Source organism: Anas acuta, chromosome 1, assembly GCF_963932015.1.
Source record: "Anas acuta chromosome 1, bAnaAcu1.1, whole genome shotgun sequence".
NCBI classification, from domain to species: Eukaryota; Metazoa; Chordata; class Aves; order Anseriformes; family Anatidae; genus Anas; species Anas acuta.
In genome coordinates, this window is record NC_088979.1 from 132196799 (window position 1) to 132219487 (window position 22689).

A 22689-nucleotide genomic window follows, 5' to 3' on the forward strand; every position below is an offset into this window, starting at 1 on the left:
AAGGTACCTGTGATGTAGATGGCCAGAAGCTGGGAGAGCATATCTATTTGTGGAAATGTCTGCTTTACACCATATGATATCTACTCCAGCCAGCATCAGAGCTATGACAACAGGCTAGATGGATGTTTAATCTGACCCAAAACGTCTGTTCTTACATTTCTTTTCTGTGTCATCTACCCTATCCAAAAATAAATAAATAAATACATAAAAGTACAGTCCCCCTCACCCTGTTTGCCATCCTTACAAAATGCCTAAAAAATAATAATAATAATAATAATAACTCTAAAAGAATAGAATAAAAGTTCAAAGTCACCTTAATGGTCCCAAAAATGCTGGTTTTCTGAAACCTATTGATACCAATTGGTAACCTCTTGGTATCAATGAAGTTGCAACCCAAGGTCAGAGCATGCAAGAGAACTCTTCAAACAGACTTTTACATCTAGAAAGTAGATTCCTGTTAAAGGACAAGTCCCTACACTGATGCAGTTCTTACTGTGTGTATAGGCAACTACTATCTAGATAATCAACTTAAAATTGCCCTATACCCTACACAGGGTACACATCAGGCAAAAACTTCAGAAGACTCCTGTGAAGTGGTCATCTTGTACATTGCTTAGTTGTTAGACACTGCAGGAAAAAAAAAAAAAAAAAAAAGGACTTGTTCAGTCCTTCAGTCCTTAACTTGCTTCTAAGAAAGCAGCTGATCCCTTTTGTTATCATAAGGAGACAGGAATGAGAATCTTTCCGTGGTCTTTTGTTGTTCCCAATGTAAACCTTATATATATATATATGTATGTATGTATGTATATATCTTACTGATCAGCTGTGTGTTTTGGGGGTTCTACTTTCTATTTCATTATTTATTTAATGACAGTGGGACTTCACTTCTAGCTTAAAGAAGCATATTCTTCAGACATTATTTCAGCCTTCTAATGGGAAAGATCCACAGCTAATTATTCATACCATTACAGTTTCAGAGATCCTTCACTCTTGTCATAGAACAAACTTCAGCATTGCTTAGCTGCTTATTTACTGATGTCTTTTAATGCACTGACAGTCTTGCTGCAAAGTCTGGATTCCTTTCAGAGGTGGAGGACAGCCTGAGTTTCTGGCATCCCAATGAATTTCTGTTAGATCCATCACCAATAAGTCCTTCAAAATCCAGGCTCTGCATTTATTTTATCACTACATTTGTTAGCAGTAATGAGCTGTGCAACAGATGGCTTCCTTTATTGGGTCTGCTTTGTTACTAATAACTAGCAAATTAATTTAGGTGACATCCTATTCCAAGCCCACTACCCCTCAAAAGGAAAAAAACCTTCATACTTACGGATTGCATTCAGATTGGATATATAAACTACATGTGAGATAATGCCACCATAGCACCCAATTAGTATCTATCAAAAATGTTTTTACAGTTCATACTAACAGCACTTTTTTGTAATTGGATAAAAAAGTTCGTGCAAGCATAGCCAACATGGTTATAAGATTCAAATTAGAAAGTTCCTTATGGACCACATCTTACATTTGCTTTCAAGAAAAGGATATGGGTAATCTACTGTCTTAAAATTAGCTCTTTCCACCCTCCCTTCACCTCTCCCCCAATTCATGGTTTCTGAAAGTCTTCACAAACTCTGAGTCTCTCTGGCTTCTCAGTCATGGAAAATGCTCTTGTGCAAGAAGACAGGACTTCTCTTCCGGAAAAGAGGACTTGCTGTAATGACAACTCTGGAACCCAGCTGATTGTATCATGTGCTCAGGATCTCAATTCACAAGAAAACACTTTTTTTTTTTTTTTTTGGGGGGGGGGGGGGCAGGGGGGGAGGAAGGCATTCTGCGCCACATATAAATTCTCCAATATAAGGCTATGCAACCGACTGTGGGTTTTTTTTGTTTGTTTGTTTGTTTGTTTTGGCAGCTAAGTTGAAAAAATTAGAGAAGACATTCATGGTGATATGGGATAAACATTTGTTTAGTTTTGGCGCTTGAAACTAAAACACCCAGAACATTTACTTCATACCACACAGAAAGGAAAAGCAAAGGAAATAGAAATCTGGCTCACAAAACAGGGAAAGGATTTTCCTTGTTCTAACCAGTGTTGCATAAAACCAAAACCACTGCCACTGTTCCTAATACAATTACCTGAGATAGATACAAAGAGGAAGAAGGCACAATGAATGATTTTTGAGACAGAAGTTGAGTGAATTTTGGAAGCTTGTAGGCAGCTGCTGGACACCAAAACTTTCATTTGCCCAGCCCATGCCATCAGTTTGCTGCAAAACAGTCATGACTGACTTTGGACATTAAAACAAATGGCAAGATTCCTATTACTCTCCACCATGTGGCTGCCTAAACCCACCTAAAGAGGGATAGGTGAGATAACTTAGAAGGCAGAAGGAACAGAAAAGAAAGAGAAAGCTCAGCTTTGATTGTGAGAAGTGACAACACAACAGTTTCATTTACATTATTTAAATGTTATACACTGCTTTTAATTGTTTGTTGTAGATAAATATATTACGCATAAAGTTGCAAAAACAACTCTTGCTTTTAATGCCTAATTATCAAAAAAGAGACACTGATATAAACACAGCCTGCTTAAGAAAGGTGCCAACTTCACTGAGAATATTGCTTCTCTTATGTCTCCTTAAGAAGCACCTACCACCAAGAGTCTTCATTAAGATGTGAGACAGGTGCAATACAGAACACATCTGAAAAGCATGCCTGTATTTTTGTAGTTCTTGCTTGATGTTTTCAGGGCGGACTATAAATATCAGTGATTTAAGACTACTAGATTAAATTTCATACTTCAGAGAAGAATGAAAGAGAAAAATAATCTGTTAAATGTTAAAACTAAACTCTTGTGAATATGTTTACTCTGTATTTCAATTTCATCACTGCAGGAGGTTTAGGAGGCTGTTACCTGTGTTCGATAGGTAAAGTGATACATTTTGTTCCTACCAATCTCAATCATTTGGATTCACATTCATGACACTGCCAATCTTCCACTGAAGTCTGATGTCAGAAGATGTAGGGAGAGGGTAGGTGGAGTTGATAAATAGTTATTATAAGGGTTACAAAGTCTGGATCAAAATTTGCCATAAGCAGTAACCTTGTTGTACCCCTCATATTATCACTGAGAGATTAGAGCAATTAGAAAATTACAAAATGAAAATACGTTATGCAAATTCATTTTAATGAAAGCTATGCATGTATGCCTATATGTGTCCATGTGGATATATATTAATTTCTCTTATGTGTAACAGATTCTAGGAAAAAAAAAGGAAGGAGGCTTCAAACTACACCCTTAGGGCTTAAAGTGACTAATGACGGATAGAACTTTCCCTGCTATGAATGTGTCACGGAGAAAGAAGACAGAAGATAGAGACTCTCTAACAAAGACAATTAATAAACTGCACAGCTCTCTGCCAAGAATGACCCAAAAGCGTGGGAGTGTAGTGATAAAGAGTAGAAAGGCAAAGAAGCATTATTACTGTCAGTTCCCTTCCTCATAAATTTTACATTGTTATATTTAGATTACTGGCCAGGAGTGCATCCTGATTCCTGCATAGGGGACTCACAAGGGTTTGCTTTGCGTTCACAATTGCATCCCTCACAGATATGGGGCTTGACCCTGCTTCCATTCAAATAAATAGGAATGTGTCCATGGACTTATAAAATTATAATACAAGTCTTGAAACAGTTACTTCAAATTAAATAAAAGTTTGAGCCCCTTGTGTGCTCTTCTACCCTGAAAAAAGGTGAATTGTTTCTTAATTGCAAGATGGGCTTCTAATTTTTAAATACATTTCTATTTGTGAAGCTCCTAAAAAGTAAATACTAGCAACGCATGATGTAGGCTGGTTTCTAACATAAAGTATACACCTCTAGAGTCAAGAGACAAATGGTAAAGTCCACCCAGAGCAAAAAAAGAAGGGAACAGGAATGGGAAATAGTGAAGAGTGACTGAACCTGATTTGTGCAGCAAAGATCACAGAATCACAGAATTGTAGGGGTTGGAAGGGACCTCAAGAGATCATCAGGTCCAACCACCCTGCCAAAGCAGTTTCCCTAGAGCTGGTTGCCCAGGTATGTGTTCAGATGGGTCTTGAGTATCTCCAGAAAAGGAGACTCCACAACCTCCCGGAGCAGCCTGTTCCAGTCACCCTCACCGTGAAGAAGTTCTTTTGCATGTTGGTGCAGAACTTCCTGTGTTCCACTTTGTGGCCACTGCCCCTTGTCCTATCCCCACAAACCACTGAAAAGAGGTTGGCCAAATCCCTCTGTCTCCCACACTTAAGATATTTGTAAACATTAATAAGATCCAGTCTCAGCCTTTTCTCAAGGATGAACAGACCCAGGTCTCTCAGCCTTTCCTCGTAGGGGAGACGCTCCAGGCCCCATATCAGCTTTGTGGCCCTCTGCTGGACTCTTTCCAGGAGATCCCCGTCTTTTTTGTATTGGGGAGCCCAGAACTGGACACAGTACTCCAGGTGAGGCCTGACCAAGGCAGAGTAGAGGGGGAGGATCACCTCCCTTGACCTGCTGGCCACGCTCCTTTTAATGCACACCAGGATTCCATTGGCCTTCTTGGCCACCAGGGTACACTGCTGGCTCATGGCCAACCTGTCGTCCACCAGGACCCCTAGGTCCTTCTCCTCAGAGTTCCTCTCCAGCAGGTCGTCCCCCAGCCTGTACTGATACATCTGGTTGTTCCTTCCCAGGTGCAGGACTCTGCACTTGCTCTTGTTAAATTTCATATGTTTTCTTCCTGAACTTCATTTGGTTCTTCTTTAAAGATGCTGACTATACAGCAATTTGTACACTTTGCCACTTTTCTATTGATAGAACAACTTGAAATCTGTCACAAATCACAGATTAGAAACAGAATAGCACCAAGCCCAAAGGAACCTCTCCATTTGCCATGAGTCCTGGAAGGGTGACAGGACAGGATGTGACCCAGTAACCATTGCACTGGCAAATGCCCCTGCACTGCTTACATGGCTACTGAGTTGCTTCATATGGGAATTCACAGATTTACCCAAACAGAGATGAGAGCCTGCAATTAAAAGCGATAATCAACAGTCTCTGACTTGCGTGTGTAGAATCTCCTTGCATAGTTGGATTCAGTGATTCTTTGTTCTCTGGCTAGAATCCAGCTTCCTAAATCCCTGCCAATAGTATTTCTAAATATGAAAATTCAGCAGTATGTTGATCAGGGAAATGCTGCCGTGTCACCATACTTTACAACACGATTGCAATGAATTACTCTTAAACTGTACACAACCAAAAAAGATAACAAGCATGATTATACTGAACTTACTTCACAAACACGTTTACAATATTGAGAACAGCCATGGACTAATTCCTCTCATGACTTCTCAATTCTAGCCCAATCTGTCAGTGAGCAAAAAGCCACACATGCATGTCAAAACTTCTATACCTCCATCTGTATAAAGGGAATTTATTTCAGGTGCAACTGAACACATTGCATTTAGAAAAATGAGCCTTAACATTTTTCACAAAACAGCAATGAAAACTGTCCTGTAAAGATGTCATTGTTCTGCTTCCATTCACACATGCTTGACTTTTTCATCATTTTGAATAGCTTAAGTTCTTCATGAAGCTTCATTGCTTCCACTGACAATACTTCTGCCTTTAGTTTTATGTTGTCTTCTATGGCTTTAGAGTAAATCACACAGCTTTGTATTGAATTTCTGCATTTGGGGATATTTCATGTGAGTAACTTCTCATTTGGTCAACTTTGGAAGCTTTCTGTCCACATTATATGCCATGGTTATACTGAAAAGACAAGACAGGAACAAAAAAAAATAATCTCAACTGTGTAAGAAAATGACAGTATTTTGGATTTTAATGTTTTTTGAAGATTCATATTTGCTATTTACAATAAAGCATCTGAAGAGAACAAAATTTCCCTGGAAAAGTTTACCACTGTAGAATTTTTCCTATGTTTTTGAATGGCAAGATGACCTACCTGGGAAGTGACATAATAGGAAAAAATGTCAGCCACACACTTTCCAAGACAGAGTTTTTTTTCTTTTCTTTTCTTTTCTTTTCTTTTCTTTTCTTTTCTTTTCTTTTCTTTTCTTTTCTTTTCTTTTCTTTTCTTTTCTTTTCTTTTCTTTTCTTTTCTTTTCTTTTCTTTTCTTTTCTTTCCTTTTCTTTTCTTTTCTTTTCTTTTCTTTTTTTATGTTCAAGAATTGTTGGGCAGAGGAGCATGTTGATGGTAGATGCTTTTAGGATTCCACAGGAAAAAAAAAAAAAAAAAAAGAGAAAAAGGGATGCAATCTCCCAAACTCTCACCACAAAAAGCAATACAGTACAAGATGAGAGATTACCAGGTGAAGCATGGTTATCAAAGGAAGTGGTGTTCTAATTACCACAGGCTGAAAATCATGTGGAAAATCAGCCCTGGCACTCTCATATATGGGAATGCTACACAGATGACAAATGCACAACGTATATGGCTCAAGTGACTACCTCCCTGCCCCCTCCTTGCACCTCGACAGCTATGTAACAGTGGCTCTCTATGGGCAAAAATAGTGAAATATAGGGATTTTGGAAAGCAAGCACAGAGCTGCAGAGATCTACAAAATACATTCCTGGAACAGCCTACTTCCAACAGGCTCTAGGTACTTCACTTGAACTCCTTTTAGAGAAAATGCCTGTAATTGAAAAAGTTCCTCTGCTAAGGGAACCACAGGAACATCTACACGGTAATCACAAAGGGTTAAGACCAAAGCGGGAGAAAAAAGTGCAAAGCTAAAAATAATACACAGGATATATAGAAAAATCAAATTGTTCTAGTTAGGAATCAGTCTTTCTAAACTATCACAATTCCCAGCAACAGGACGCAATCTTTAGTTTTCCATGATAACTTCCAAATGTATCCTCATCAGTGTGGGAAAGGGCCTTTTGTTTCTCCAGGTGAACTGAAATCCCTCTGCCTTTTCTGCTTGAGGCAGTGAATCCTTTTTGTAATAATTACTAAGTCACACTTCACTACTTCCAGACCATAGTAGGACTGGAATTCTAAGGGACTGAATAGTGCCCATTAGAATAAATAAGATTTTAATCAGTGACATGATCAAGCCTCAATTGCTTCTCAGAGCAGGCAGAACTGGCAATCCTCCACAGTCCTTCCAGGAATGTCCTGAGGTTTGTTGTTTGCAGTCCTTTGTCTGCAAGCATGTTACTGTTGAGAGGTTTGAGGCATAAAACAATGCCCAATTCTTTGGTGTAGTGTTATAGTCCAGTTCTTTTTTAGGAAGTTTCTTTCTAGCTACTGAAGTATGTTTAGGAACACAATTTATTCCTGTGGCAATCAGCAAGAATTTTGCTGTTCTCCAAATAGAGCAGGAACAGACTCCCTGTCTGCAACATCAGACACCCCAGCATTAAGTGACAAAATTGTGTGGGCCTGCTAAGCTTCACTAGTGTGAAAAGGTCAGTCCACAAATCAAGAGCCTCAAAGGGAGAAGCGTGCAGATTCTTGCTGGGGCTGCTACGCGTGCAGAGGCTAAGTCCCTCCCTGCCTTATCCCAAGAGAACATCACAGAACAGTACCTTAGCTTACACTCTGAGCACACCACTTGGTGGGTCTGCCAGGCTGTATCGCTTGCTAGTGAAAAAGCCTAGGCAAATCAGTGTAATACTAGTCAGGTGAAGATAAGGCAGTTTAGATGTAGCATCAGCATCAAAAGGTTTAGATGCTATCTGAACTCATGTAAGTACTTAACGGCTCCTCTCTGTAGGCTTTATATATAGGCAAGGGATATTGAACCGTAAAATAGGGAATGATCTCTGTTTTGCTTGCTGTGTATCAGTTTCGTGGGGGTGTGTGGAGTCCATCTTCCTTGCTTCTATTTTGGTGAGGAGTGTTATATGCACCTAGAGTACCAATAAAAGCAGAAATCCTCTATCACAGGAACTGCTAACAGAGAAATTTGCCTATATTTTTCCCCACCATAACCAAGAAAAAGAAAAAAAATCAGAGTTAAAGCACTGGAATTAAAAATCAACTGCTCCAAAGGTAGCACTACGCTGCCATTAGATTTTCAAGATGGCAGAGGCTTTTGAAGTCTTTTGGATATTACCTGGATGGCAAAGCAAAGACAGGATATGGCAAGGATAAACAGTTTGTCTCTTTCTTGTCTTTTGCCTCTCTCTCTAGAGAAGTCAGTCCCTCTGAATTAAAATTACACCACAGACATTTCCAGTCACCAGAGGATGAACTCTTTATAATTGAAGCTAAGTAAGGCACAGAAGACTTCATACTGGGGAACCCATAGAGGCCAGCAAATAGCTTTGTCTTTGTTTTCAGAGCCTTTGAAAGGAATCCTTTTGTTCGATATTTCTGAAGCAGTAAAGCAGTCTGGTCTGCTCCCTCTCAGATTTGATTCAAACTTCTGTGATTTAGCTTCTGCCTTTACTGGGCTTCTGGTGACTATTAACACCATTGTTTCTACCCAAGTTGCCACTATCTAGATCAATCTTTTGAAATGTCAGTCTTCACAGAGTACCATATTTCTTCCCAAATTTTTAAGTCCTTATAAGCCTCCACACACTCAGGAGGCCATACTATGTTCAGCAGGACTTTGTGAGAAGAAAGATTTGCTTTGCTCTTCAGACTTCCTATAGTCTGTATCGCAGAGATGCACAAACTGATCACTAGCTGGGCCCTACAACTACTGACTCCACTACTAGTTTGAGCAGTAAGGACTCCACTATTCGTTTGAGCAGTAAGACGATTTGAAAGTAACAAATTTGAGCTGGTGTCTCCTTTCATCTCTCTATTTTGTAAGTAGGAAACAGATCCAGGTCCAAAATTTCCAAACTCACCAGTGAATTTGTGCATGTCAACTTGCAGGTGCGCAACATCAGGCATTTTAGAGACCTGGGCTTTTCCCCCTCCAGGTACATTTTAAAAAAATAAATCTTTGAGTTGTGTCAATTTCGGGCCCTAAAATTCTAAGTCACTTTGAAATCATTGTACAGAGTTGATTAAAAATAAGGCAAGTAAATGAAAGGATCGAAAAGAGATTTCTAGATCTTCTCATGTAAGAGATCTCATCTTTAAGAGGAATAAAATGTCTCAAACACAAGAGCTTTATTTCACCTTCCAATAATATGCAAAAATACTTTTTTCATCAGAATTTAGCTGTCAAAGTCAGATAAAGCAAAAAATGCAAATCTACCATATAAAGCAGAAAAGTGGGCAGTTTAATAAAAGTCTGTTTTTCATCTGTAACCTTTCCTAGGAAAGAACCTTACCTCGATCTAAAAGCCTAGTTTATCAGAAATCACCACTATCCATTTATAGGGTGACTTTGAAAAGTAAGACAAACAAAAAAACATAGCTGGACTTACCACCAAGTACATCATATTTTGAAGTGTAAACATCTTTATAGTAGTTTATCAAGAGCATAATTAAGCTCCCAGCTAGAACAATACAGAAACAGCTCTCATACCTTCCTAATGTCATTACTTACTGCTGTCAAATGTAGCTGTGTGCTTTATAAGATCAAAAATGGTACTTGGAAACTCCTCTGCCTTTCTCCTACCTACAAACACAAGAAAAGGAGAAAGAACAAATAAGTATTTAAAAAAAAAAAAAAAAGATTCCACTTCATTTCTTTAGTGCTGGTTTGTGCCACTGACAAGCTCCTTCCCACTAATATGCACATTTTAAATTCATGATTACTCTATTTTTACATACAGAAAATTAGTACATTCACCCTGACAGCAAACATACATGTTCAAGAAAAGCAAGAATGAGACATAATTTATTTTCTAGCCCTTGAAGGATAGATATGTGAACTCTTTCTCTGAGAGTCTTCTATAAATATATTTAGCAAAAGAAATTTTAAGGTACTAGCATTAGAAGCAACTCCTCCATTACCTCTTCACACTGATCTGTAACAATCTTACTGCCTCTCAGAAAGTGGCTAGAGATCATGCTAAGACCACAGTGACTGATACAGAAAAAAATGCTGCCTATCATTTCTTGTTATTGTACCGCAGTAGCGTTTTGCTGCTACAGCAGAGAACTCTCTGGGCACAACAGATTTTACACTGAAGATCCTACACTCCAAAAAAGCAAGACTGAATGATAGATAATAGGAGGATGACAAATGGGGGAATGATGAAATATAGAGGTAAAGCAACTTGTCCAAAGTAGATCTGTTAGAGAAAGGAGCTCAGCCATCTCCACTAAATACTGGTCTTGCACATTATTCACCAAACCACCCGAGGGACTTCCAACACCACAGAAACAAACAGCACTTAAGTCTACTTCTACACGCCACCAAAGTTTAAGCAATACGTGGCTTCAGCAACACATAGCTTCTTGAATATAAACACTGCCAGAAGCATTTTTGTTTTAGAAAAAAAGTGTACATTATATCAAAGTTATGTTGGTATACTACTGAGTAAAATATAACATAAACCCATATCATCTGTACCTATGGATTTAGCCTTCACGTTTGCTTTTTTCTCCACTCCCTCAAATATAACATCTTTATCAGTAGCAGCTCATACACTTAAAAATCTATTTACAAACCTAAGCAAATAGTGTTCTGAAAAACAACTCTAAATACAGACTTTTTATGAAATATCTTTCATAAGAGAGCCCTGCTATCAATATTAAAAAAATGAAATGAAGACCACCCTCCTTCCCCCCCACCCCCCCCACCCCCGGCAACTAGGGTCTGAGAACTGAATTGGAGTATCTGTTGTCCTTACTACCACAAGTAATAACAGACTGAACTTTGCAGAGGACATAAAGCACAGAACAAAGCCCAGTTCACTTTCAGTCTATCTATATTGACTGTGCAGCACTAAGTATTACAAATTTAGTAATTCAGTATAAGAACATAATTCAATGACATCCAAAGGAGATAAGATATTAAAGTATCATTTCTTTTTCTTTCTTTGCGTAGGGTTGTCATATATTTGCTTCACTAGTGCTGGTAATGGTCAGAAGGTCCTCAATTCCCAAGAAATGTTGTCAGGCAGATGTTTCACTACTGAGCTGCTAAAAAGACCAGAATACAAAAGGCAAGGTCACAGGTTTTGATTCCTTAGAATGTTTAAATAAATGCTTGAAGCACAATTTGTCTATGGATATGAGAGAACACTAATGCATTTGGAATGAGGCATATATGTTTTAGCACTTTGCTCAGCTCAGCTTGGGATAGACTCTTCCTCAGAGTAGGAAAGAGATACTTAATTTAAAATAGATACAGTTTGCTTAAAAGGAGCGTTTAAACAAAGAATAAAAATGTACACTTCTTACTAAAGTTCCCCTATTGCTATAACTTTCTACTCAAAGTGTTTATAATTGAACATCAATTAGACAGTATTTGTGTTTTGAACTGCATATTCTAAAACATTTCTTACACGCTCCCTTCCAACGCTTCTGTACAGAACACTACATATTAAAACGTTTCTTGGAAAACTATGAAAATTAGTAGAACTGTTTCAGATGTTTAACTTGACATACAGTTAAAAGTGTGTTGCTCATTTTCTCGCTTTGTCTCTCTCCCTCCCTGCCTCCCTCTCAAAAAAGCTTTTAATTCCGTCTCTGGTTGCAATACTAAGGCAAGTGATAAAGACTGTCATTCAATTTTAATCTTTTCTTTCTTTACTATTGTATAACCTTGCCAGATGTATACTCTTTGTCATAGTAGGCATTCCTACAAATTTAAATCTGCCAAAGAGTCACATTTTTACCTGAATCTGATGGAGTTAACCTGAGACAGTAGTGACTGGTTGTTAGCATAAATAGGATTAGAATTATCGATTTCAGATGGATAACACTACACATTACCCAAAGAGCAAGCAGGACCGTGCTAGGTTGATTAAGACTGAAGCTAAAGAAGGAAATTTTCACTTGGATCATGACAGAAGAGGAACATAAAACACACATTTACTACTCATAACAGAAAACAATACATTGAAATTTAACAGTACTTCATCTCAGAAGAATTGCTTGATTAGCTCGGAACACTTCGCAGGTATGAGTAGGCAATGTTTCCTTTTTGAGACACAGTAGGATATAAAGAAGTTATGAGGCCTGTCAAGGTCACACCACAAGAAGGTGACTAAGTTAAACAGTGCTCTACCTGTGCTCTACCACAACTACAGAGAAGGCGACACCCAGCCTCCCAGAGGGTTCTGTGCTCAGAAACGATACGCAAAGATAACAAGCATCACACTTGCAGTACTAACATGGCTAAGGAGCGCTTGCTTGAGTAAGAGACAGTTCAAACTGTATTTTGGTCCCAGCTTTATGGCCAGAGGAGATAAACCAGTAAAGGAAAAGGTGAGGAATCTCGTCCAACTCTCCACACAAGTCCCATCCGCGCATCGTTAAGGAGCGCAGGCAAGCAGCCGGGTGGCAGCGGACCGCTGCACCAGGAATGCAGGATCGATCAGGTTTTATTTGCTAGCTTTTCTCCTCGGTGACAAAACACGGCGTTAGCACGAACACATTTCACGAAATGGAAAAAAAAAAAATAATAAAAAGCGGGCAAAGAGGCTCGAAGGCTCGGAGGTGTCTCGTTGTCATGGAAACGAGTCACCAACGAGCTTTCTAAGACAGGCGTGATTAATACCCGAGCCCTGCTTCGATTCGAACCATCGATTCAGAACCCAAACACATACACACGGCACGACCCCAGCAGCCTGGACGAGCAAGGCAGCCGTCCCGGTGCCGCGCGGCCGGGCTGGCAGGAGGCACGCGAAGTTTCCCACAGGCGACCTGGCACGGCTCGGCACGGTTCCTCCAGCCCCTTCCCCTCCCCAAACCCACCCCAGCCCGCTGACCTCTCGCCAAGTCGCTGCCGGGCACAGCTGCTTCCCTCAGCTGTGGGTCGAGCCGGGCGGGTGCGTCAGTGCTCGAGGCAGAGGACGAGGCGCCGGCGCTGAGGAGCCGCCACCTCCGTCGCCATCTCACTGCTCCGCGGCTGCCGCGTCTCCTCCTCTCCCCGCCCGTGTCCCCTCCCTCCCTCTCTCCTCTCCCCGCCCCGGCCCCGGCCAACCGCTCCCCCGCCACCTGCCGATGGCTCTCAGGTGCCTCCTGGCTCTCTCCGGAGCCCAGCAGCGACTGTCCCGCGTCAGCCCGCCCCGCTGTCCCGCACGGAAACTTCCCCGCCCTCCTCCCTCCTTCTCCTCCTCTCCCGCGGGGCTGCCACCATCGCCTCACGGGAGCCGTGAGGGGGCTGCGGGGCAGGACCGCTCCCCTCAGAGCCCCAGGTAACGGCCAGCCCTGGGGGTTAAACGGCCGGCCCTTTGCTCCGGGATCCCTAGGTAAACGCGGCTCCAAGCGAGGAAGTGAAGGAAGACGTGCGCCGATTTTGAGGCTCAATTGCCTAAAAATGTCAAAACTTTATCCTCCCCCGCCCCCGCACTCTTCTGCCTACAGTCGCGGAGAAGCAGGCTGCCTTAAGCCGGCGACCATAAATGATCTCCCTCGTGCGGATTTGTAATAAAAACTATTTTTCATTTACACTTTAATGCATAAGCCGTGCAAAGCAGGGAGCTCCGCAGACACTGTTGCAGGAGTGATGACTCATGCCCACCGCATGTATGTTATTTACTGTCTGGGGACGCAGCTATATTTAAATAGCTAATCGGTAAAAAATCGGTAAAATATATATTTAATATATTTTAATATATTAATATGCATTTAATATAATATATTAATATATATATAATATATTTAAATAGCTAATCGGTAAATCAACGGGGATGTTGTAAACTGTCTCCCATCACTGGGATCTTGCTCCTTGACATGTCTTAAGCAATGGTCTAGCATGAAGGTATGCTTTGAATATTCAAGCAACGCTTTTTGCACAGGTGGTGCACATGGAAAGGAGCAATCATGGATGTACTTCTGAAATCAAGAGAGAATATAACTTTACCAAATTTAGCCACTTGTTTAAAATCTGAGTTAAATGATTTCAAACATAACTCAAGGTCCCCTGTCAGCTTGTGCTAGTTTCTTATGGTAGTATCTCTCATTACACAGCCACGTAAAACTAGGCTATACTGTCCCATTGGGACTAATTCTTTTACAGACACCAAATAAAACTCATGACTAGGTGGGCTGCTGTTATTTTTTTCATAAAATAATTAGAGCACAGGAATTCTGGACCACCAGTTAATCCATTTGTTTTCTTTTTACCCCCTATATTCTGTAGTATTGCTGATTCCTCAATTTAACTCAACCCTGAAAAGACAAGAGCAACAAGCCATTCAATTTTCCTTTCCTTTCCTTTCCTTTCCTTTCCTTTCCTTCCCTTCCCTTCCCTTCCCTTCCCTTCCCTTCCCTTCCCTTCCCTCCCCTTCCCTCCCCTCCCCTTCCCTCCCCTTCCCTTCCCTCCCCTTCCCTTCCGTAAGAAGGAAGCTCTCCCTGCATGGACACAGAAATTTGAAGCCAAGCTTGAGAGGGACTTGGGCTTCAGACACTCTTATTTTTTTCTGGGCTTCTCTTTCTATTAGAGTGACGCTCTTTCACTCTCATCCATTTCATTGTTGTAAGTGACCAAAGGAAAAGCTGGAGTCCTCTTTAAATAAGACACAAATGGTTTTGTATTGTTCAAGCCTATTTCCTGAGGAGCAGACATGGTAGAGCGTGTACAAGTAGGAGGGGAAAGAGCAGGAGGCAAGGTGTGTATTTTTGTGTGACTTTGTTGAGGAAAGAAATTCTGGACTTTTACTGGTATGAGCCTTCAGCTGGCTTTTTGGTCAGATCTCAAACCCACAGAGCTGAAATGCAGCAAACAGTAGTAGAAAATGCAAATTAGGACAAGAAATGAAAATTAAATCCTGATCAGTTGTTCTGCCATCCCATGCTAATGCCAGATGTAGCAACCAAATGCTTGTGTCCTGATAGCCTCATCATCATCTGCTTCATGCTGTATGGCTCTCTTGCAGTAAGTATAAAATAAAACAAATCTTACATTTTAGGTAGCTGGAGGAGACTTTCTTTTTTGTTTGTTTGTTTTTCCTTACATAGCCCCAGGTCTTCCTGCTCTAGCACTCTCATACAATAAAATCTGTTTAAAATCTCAACTTTTACTGTTTAAAATCACAGGTTCTACTGCTGTGTAGACTTAAAGTTCATGCTTTGGTATGGAGAGTGACACTAAATAGAAAAGAGGAGAAGTGAGCGATTTATCTATCAACCCTGCCTAAACCAGTGCTGGAACTGATGTTAGGATCAGTGCTCCTAAGTCTGGTGACAGAGCTCCCATTTAAGCTTGTACTACTTCAAGTTTTCAAATATGAAGTTCTGTAAGAAAATACAAAAGATGGCTGCAATCCAGGCAGCAATTGCTTGTGTATTTGTGGTCTAAAGAAGCCTTGAATGGGAACCTCATTTGGGCCTTGAGATGATGTCACCATTAAATAGTATAATCACAAAAAAGCATAGCACCACTATTCATATATTCCTCCTCCTTTCTCCTCAGGCTCACCTCCCCCCCCCAAAAAAACAAAAAAAAATCAGAGGAAAGCACTATGTTAAAGCTCACCACATCTGAGCAGCTATTTTATTATTTTAGCCACTTACGGACCAGATATGGGAAGGTGCCATTGACTCCGGGAATGGCAAGCTTGCACCCAAGGCTTTACATTACAGAACCTTGCACAGAAGCAGACAGGGCAGAGGCCAAATGTAACAATCTGCATGCATGAGTTATGCATAAAGATAATCTTATATGTAAGCTCTAGTGGGACTGACCCCAGATTTCGCAGGGTTTCATCAGTGAAGATCATGCTTTGTCAAATCCAACAAGGATGTATAGTTCCATCCTTGGAATTCCACACATTTTCACCCTCTGTGTAACTGCTAACATAGACACAGCTTTTTTCCTGTGCCACGCAAGGGAGTCTTAATAATGCATTATGAGTTCAGAGGTATAGCACGTGTCAGTATCAGACTCATTCTTGAAGTGGCTGATTCACTTTTCCTAGTACTTTAAATAGCTTTAACTGGACTGTCAGGACACGGAACACACAGTGTTTCCATGTAGTATTTGGAAAAGAGAGAGTCGTCAAGTATTCCTTCAGCCATCTTTCATAACTCATCTTTAAGTATTATCTAGGGGGAGTTTCCATGGATTTTTTTGTGATGCACTTGCATGCTAACCAGGTACACCCATGGCACTAGGTGCTACCAGATGAGAAGTGTTGACATCTGTAGAGAATTAATAGTCAGAGTGCTGACTGCCAGCAAGGAAGTCCAAACTCAGGTGGTTTGGACGTGGCTCTGACTACCACATGGTTCTGAAAGATTGACAAAGATGTTTTTCAAAACCAAACGTCAAGGAAATGACTCAGGGAGAGACCTTGCTAGATGTCCAAACTGTGTATGTACGTATATATATGTATGTGTTATTTGCAGGAAGAAACTGATACTTAAAACTGATACTTAAAAAGTGGATGAGAATCAAAAACACTGGCATATACTGTAGGTTTACTGGAGCCAAGAGTTTGGAAGACCTAGCTACAGCAGGAACATTTTGCTATTGTTTTAATTTGCTCGGGTTTCCAGGAGCTAAAAAAAAAAAAAAAAAAAAGGTAAAACAATACTTAGTGATAATAGCATACCACACAGACACATTATGTGCACATTCACACAAATATATGTGTACTTTCAAGCCCTTATCCAGGGAAGCAGAATGGTTTGCAACATCATGGAGCACTAATGGCCCTGCTGTGCTAGCTTGTGGTAAGGACTTGTACTGATTCACCTCAGAACTCACCTCAGAATACATACCAGTGTGTGGAATTGGCATTAATCCTATTATCAAGGAGGGAAGGACATTCACTCCTCCTCCCACAGAGCAGTCGACTGTGAATTCGGGATGCATTCTCCATTTGATTGCTAAGCAAGTCAGACTGCAGCACCTTTCTCCCACTCGCATGCACCCCTGCCAGCTGCTGTTCAGGAGGCAAAGACAGGAGGATAACTATTTTTGTGGAACAAAATAAAAAATATTGGCTATTCCTTTGTGTACACAGTGGGTTATGCTACAACACCTGATGCTTAAAGCCTATTAGCACTGTCATAGAAATATGCAATGGGTTGGTTATCCCACAGTAGCCATGTGAGGCCATCACTAGCCTAGCTGTATCTCTTTTTTCCCTTAGATACTTTTCTCTCTTTCTCTTTCTACTGATTGCCTAGGAGAAAATGTGCAATTTCTATTGTTCCCAAAAGGTTAATAGATCTGTGCTTTTTGACTGTAGAGCAGAAGGAGGAGAGCTGGAGCAGTGTTCCTGTCCGACATTCAAAGCAAAAAGAAAGGGGTCTCTCTAGTTTTCTGAAAGGACACTTTTTTTCTTTATTTATTTATTTTCTCTCTCTCTCTCTCTCTTTTTTTTTTTTTTTTTTTTTTTTTTTTCTTTCCCCAGAGATAACCTACCCTTCTGAATTATTCTGCACATGGCAGAGAAGGTACTATTTCCAGAAGAGTCAGAACTGGATGGGATCATATAACTTTGTGTTGATGGAGAATGGAGGGAAAAAGTGGAAAGAAACAAAGAGGATTTGGCTCTACAAAATCCCAGTAGGTATTTGTGGCCACAGGGTCCAGCCAAACATTCCAGTTCTGAAAAAAAGAGATGAAGCTAGATGCAGTATTAGGACTTGGATGTGGAATCCTTAATAAGGGGAAAAAAAAAAAAAAAAAAGTGATGGAGAACACTTGTAAGTAGAGTTACGCAAAACAAATGGGGAAGTGTGAAAAGTCAGTAAATGCTGCGATGAATATTGTATTTTCCACAATTGACAGTTTAAATTACTGTTCAGTGCCTAATAGTTTTCTAGTCACTGTTCACTTCCTGTCAGTGATCATACAGAGCTGGATTGCTAAACAGTGGCTACATTTAATTCCCAATAAGATTACACTTAAGGGGTGGGATTGTTAATGCTGAGCAGTATCTTTTACAATTTTTAAAGGAGTCTGAAATCCGTGACATGGAAGAGCCACACAGATATGTGATGACTAAATTTTACTGGGAAATACTAAACCAAGCAGGGAGAACAGCAAATAGAATAGGTTTTCTTGTGGTTACAGCACAATCTTGGGAATCATTTTTTTTCCCCTGATTCTGTGGCTACCCTTGACAATTGAGCACCATTTTAGTCTAGCTATCCTTAACATAACATAAAAATATGTGGTGTCTCAGATGTGTTGGGGGACACATTGTTTGTAAGGTATTTTAAGATTCTCCAAAGGAGAAGGAATTGGCTTTGTTGCAATTTGCTTACTATAAGCCCCCAGGAGTTCTCTTGCAGCTAACCGCCGGCCTGCATGCTTGCTTTATGAGGTTTGGAGGGTGGTGGAAATGGGTGGCACCAGTGAGAGGGGCTGCAGCCCGTGGCGCTGACTGCATGTCCCGATTTCTCAGCTGACATACATGACCTTTCCAGGGTGGATTGCTTAGGATTTTTGCTGGGAGTATAGGTTGGTTTTGTGTTCACCAGTCTTCTTCAGTCCTGCTACAGCTGTAGTACATTTAATAATCTGGTCCAAAGAAGGAGAAAAGGATGGCTTTTCTTTGAGTCAGAAAAGGTTTTATTTTGATGGGTGCGCAAAATGAGATTTCTTCCTAATCTCCTGTGTAATTCATTCATGTAATCTCTTTGTAGGCACATCATATTAATCCCTGTTATTACACAGAGAACCTAAAACATTTAAAGCGTCAAAATATACTGCTTAACAGATAGACCAAGATGATGAATCTCCCTGCTCTTTCTTCTGTAATAAAAATTTACATTGTTCATATGCTAGCATATCACTGGAGGTATTCCCTGAAGTTGGTATTCTCTGTGAAAATAAATAAATAAATAAATAAATGCTATACATGTAGTATAAAATAAAGCAATGACAACAAAGGGATTTTTCTGCTGTAAGGTAATCAACTGCAAAAGCTGATTCAAGGGGCTTTTAAGGGGTAAGTCAAATGCAGAGACTGAAGTAAGCTTTGCAAAGTTGCTTATGTTTACTTTTATATTCAATTTCCATGGAATCTATCAGTGCAGAGCAAACACTCAGAAAAAATAAATTATAAAACCATCATGTATATAGAGTTCTCCTGCACAATGCTCCATGTTCACAGGTTTTCTGTTGCCAGCCTTGGTCTAGGATTTGCATACAATAGATATGTCTTTACTGTTAATGGGAGTGGTTTGTAAGCTAAATCCCCGGTGGATTAATAAGTGATTACATCCAGAAAAGTATTCCATTCTCATGTTTCGGATTTGTTACTGATGGACTAGAAAAAGATTCAGAAGTTCATTTAACTCCACAGAACAATTTCTCTCCTGCCTGAAATGGAAACTGGGACGATTACCTTCCCTGTAATGGCTTGCTTCTCCCTCAAGGTGAATCCTCTCTTCTACAGTTAACCTACATTCACAGAAATAGGTGTGAAGAGACAGTAAAGCAGACTGCACCAGTACTTTCACCAGTGCCTGGGTATTTCCTGGAAATTCTCGAGAGTTTGTACCATGCTTTAATTTTTCTGTTATTTGCTGTATTGTGCTCTCTTCAGTACTTTCTTCTTTGCAAAAATGAACACACTGACCACAGGCAGTTTGGAGGACAGACTTTTAGGTGTTCTTCTAAGTCATCTCTGCCCATATCCTTAAAATTATTTAGGCATCGGAGTAAAACTACATATTCTAGATGATCTGCATCACAGATTAATTAGAAAATGTTATCTTCACTTTGAAGCGCAACTTAATACAAATTTGCTTGCTTCATGCTGCTCCTTCCCTTCTTGCTTATTCATAACAGAAACCTTTTTTTTTGTTAGTGAAAATAAACTGAAATAGTTTACTTGGTATTTCGATTCTTCAAAGCCGTCTGAGCTAAATAAATGCTGCTCTGTACGTCTTCTTGCATCAAGGGGTTATGAGTGAGACTTCAAAAAACTAAGGTCATTTTCTGTTCAACACAGCCTTAATAAGATGTTGCGATTTTGCTGTTCTTTTCTAAACAATGGCTGCATAGCTATGGTGTTCTGCATGACTGATGGAATATTTTCAGGATGAAATATATTAAGCAATATCAGTGTCTGGAAGTAGTAACTACTAGGCGCTTGATGTCATAATATTAAGATTATTCTTCCATTATTGTCATATAAATAGAGGACTGTTTTGCCTGCTGCTTTATTGGGGAAATTTTGCTTTATGTTGGCTAAAATAGTTTTGCTTCTCATAGAAAAAACTCTGTAGGTTGCCAGAAAGCATATCACTTTGTATTCAGTCATACTCAGGTTGCCTAACCCACCAAGAAATGTCCACTGCACTGAGCTGCCCACTGTGCGTGAACAGAGAGAGCAATCTAGACTTTGGGTCAGTCCATGGTAGAGGAGGGGCTTGAGGAAAGAGAGAAATGTCAGGCTTCTGGAGAACAGAAGCTATTGGAGAACAGAGGTTGGAAAGATAAGGTGTATCAGAGTGTCAAAAGAGAAGCGGATAAGGGGTTGCTGGTGAAAAAGGGAAGAAATGTAGAAATAATAGGGAGAATCCAAGAAGGCAGAAGAGAAGTGACTCGAGAAAACATATAAGGAACTATAAGGGCTAAAACTAAAACCAGCTCACTATAGAGGCCAAAGGGCTCCTGTATGAAATGTGCAGAATTAGAGGGCTGGAGTTCTTTAATACCGACCATGGTGAAAGTGACCATGGTTGTTTCTTATGCAAATGCATGGTGATATTTACATGTCAGGGTTTCTGAATCCTGTTGTGTTGACTCTCACACTAAAGCCTTTCCAAGGTAGCCAGGGAATGCTACCAGCATGACTGGTCATGCCCACTGAAATTCCTGACACTTTCTTGAGGCAAAATACACTTGAAAAGGAAAATGTACGCAAAGTAAATTAAAAGAAGTCACAAATATTTTCAGAACTATTTCTCAGTTGTGAAGGCAAACATTCACAAATACATCCCCCTCATCCCTCCCACGTATCCAGTGCTCGTCCCAGTCTACTGAGGACCAGAACGGAGTATTAGAGGAACTGCAGAGTCCAGAGCAAAATAATATCTTTTTTTTTCTTTATTTTACGTAATTCCAATATTTATTTCTGAATTTTCATATATTCATTTTGTATTCTTGTATGCATCTAAAAGGATATGGTTTAATCATGAACTGCTTCTGCTTTAGCTATAATAGCAATATTTTTTCTACAAAGCTATGTAAATCCAGCAGTCTCACAGTTCAATGTAATATTTCCATATTTCATTTATTTGCAATATTCTTAAGAATCTTGTGGGAATTATCTAAACTGTCTCTGGTCTCCTTTGCTGAAGGAGAATTGAAGCCGGTTTGGCATTCTTCTCTTGGGCTATTCACCACTCAGTTTGAGATGCGGACAAGAACATAAGATTTTCTGGAAAACGTGTCTACCTGTTCACTTTTGCTGCACATCAGCAGGAAAAAAAAGTCACACGATATTCTGTGCTTTTTCCTTCATTGCCAAGACTTGCCCAGAGTCTGGGTGGATTAGGAAGAGCTGCTAGAAGAAATACAGATTCAGCTGACAATGCCTGCTGTAACTTGGGATCAGCCAGTAGGGACTGAAGAAGGGCCTTTTTGAAGGTGTTCAAGTGGCAGACAAGAAGATACATATTAATAGCAGATTCTAATAAATCTTCATGGGACAAGAATCAACATCCTACTGTTGCAGCCTTTTAAGCACATGCAGTTTGGTAAATCTTGCAGTCCTGACAAAGAGGAAAGTCCCACTAGAATTAATAGGCATTTGTATGAACCAGGTTTGAATGACCACAGACTTGCAACCCAGCCTGACAGGCCTTTTCTCATGACAGCATCCAATTAAAATTAATGAAGTAACTTGTTCAGGATCACTCAGTGAAATGTTTGGAGAGGGAAGAGGAGGGGAACTCAGATTACATGAGTCACTGACAAGTTTTCTTGATGTTACGAAGTCAAAAACACATAGAAATGCTGAAGAATACTGAGAAATGCTACCCATTAGTTAGAGTGGCTCCCAGGCAATCTGTCTGGTGTAATCAGTTTGCTTATGTATCACTACTGAGGTAAAAAGTGCTACTTTCTGACAATATTTCTCACATGTTATCAGGTATTCTGATTAAAATGTGAGAATTGTCTTAACTTGTCAGGTAAACTAGATCCCTACTCTCTTAATTTACATCATTTCAGCTTCCACTTGAGATTTCAGAGCAGCCTGGAGATGATGCTCTTTCAAATGTAGCTGTCTGTGCCTGATTTTGCCCCTTGCCTATCTCAATATATTAAAATGTAATGTCCATGACCAACTCTCCTTCTTCCTCTAGCTGACTCTATACACTGGACACAGCTGAAGGGTGATGATGTCCTTTGATAAGCTAGCTGGGAAGACATCAATTTAACGTCACCTGTGGTTTAGACTGCATGAGGGGAATGGGGAAGATGTAGGGGTTTGGTGTGCTACTTATAAATAAACAAGTTTCCTTGCTTGTGTTGCAAATGCTACAAGGGAGTGACTAAAAACAGGAAGAGTTTCAGAAATCTAGTTTACTTTCCTTGTTTATGCTACTTGATTACCTTGTACATTTCTGTTTGCAGTAAAAATAGTTACTATCCAGTCATTTTCATTTGAGATCTCTCTAGCACCCACACATCAATA

The 22689-nt window shown here is 40.1% G+C and overlaps 1 protein-coding gene across 11 annotated transcripts in view; it reads right to left on the minus strand.

Annotated features, from left to right (window-relative positions):
- The window catches only part of SHISAL1 (shisa like 1), a 79293-nt gene extending 65941 nt beyond the window's left edge, over positions 1-13352 (minus strand). For 2 of the 11 annotated variants that reach the window (XR_011089208.1, XM_068657315.1), the window contains exons 1-2: positions 12847-13041; positions 9510-9581 (exon numbers count right to left, since the gene is read on the minus strand). The gene's annotated coding sequence lies outside the window, so the exon portion shown is untranslated. Of the gene's footprint in view, positions 1-9509; positions 9582-12846 lie in introns of all 11 variants that reach the window. The other 9 variants (XM_068657238.1, XM_068657227.1, XM_068657264.1 and 6 more) reach the window with 7 other exon arrangements.
- Positions 13353-22689: the final 9337 nt, after the last annotated feature.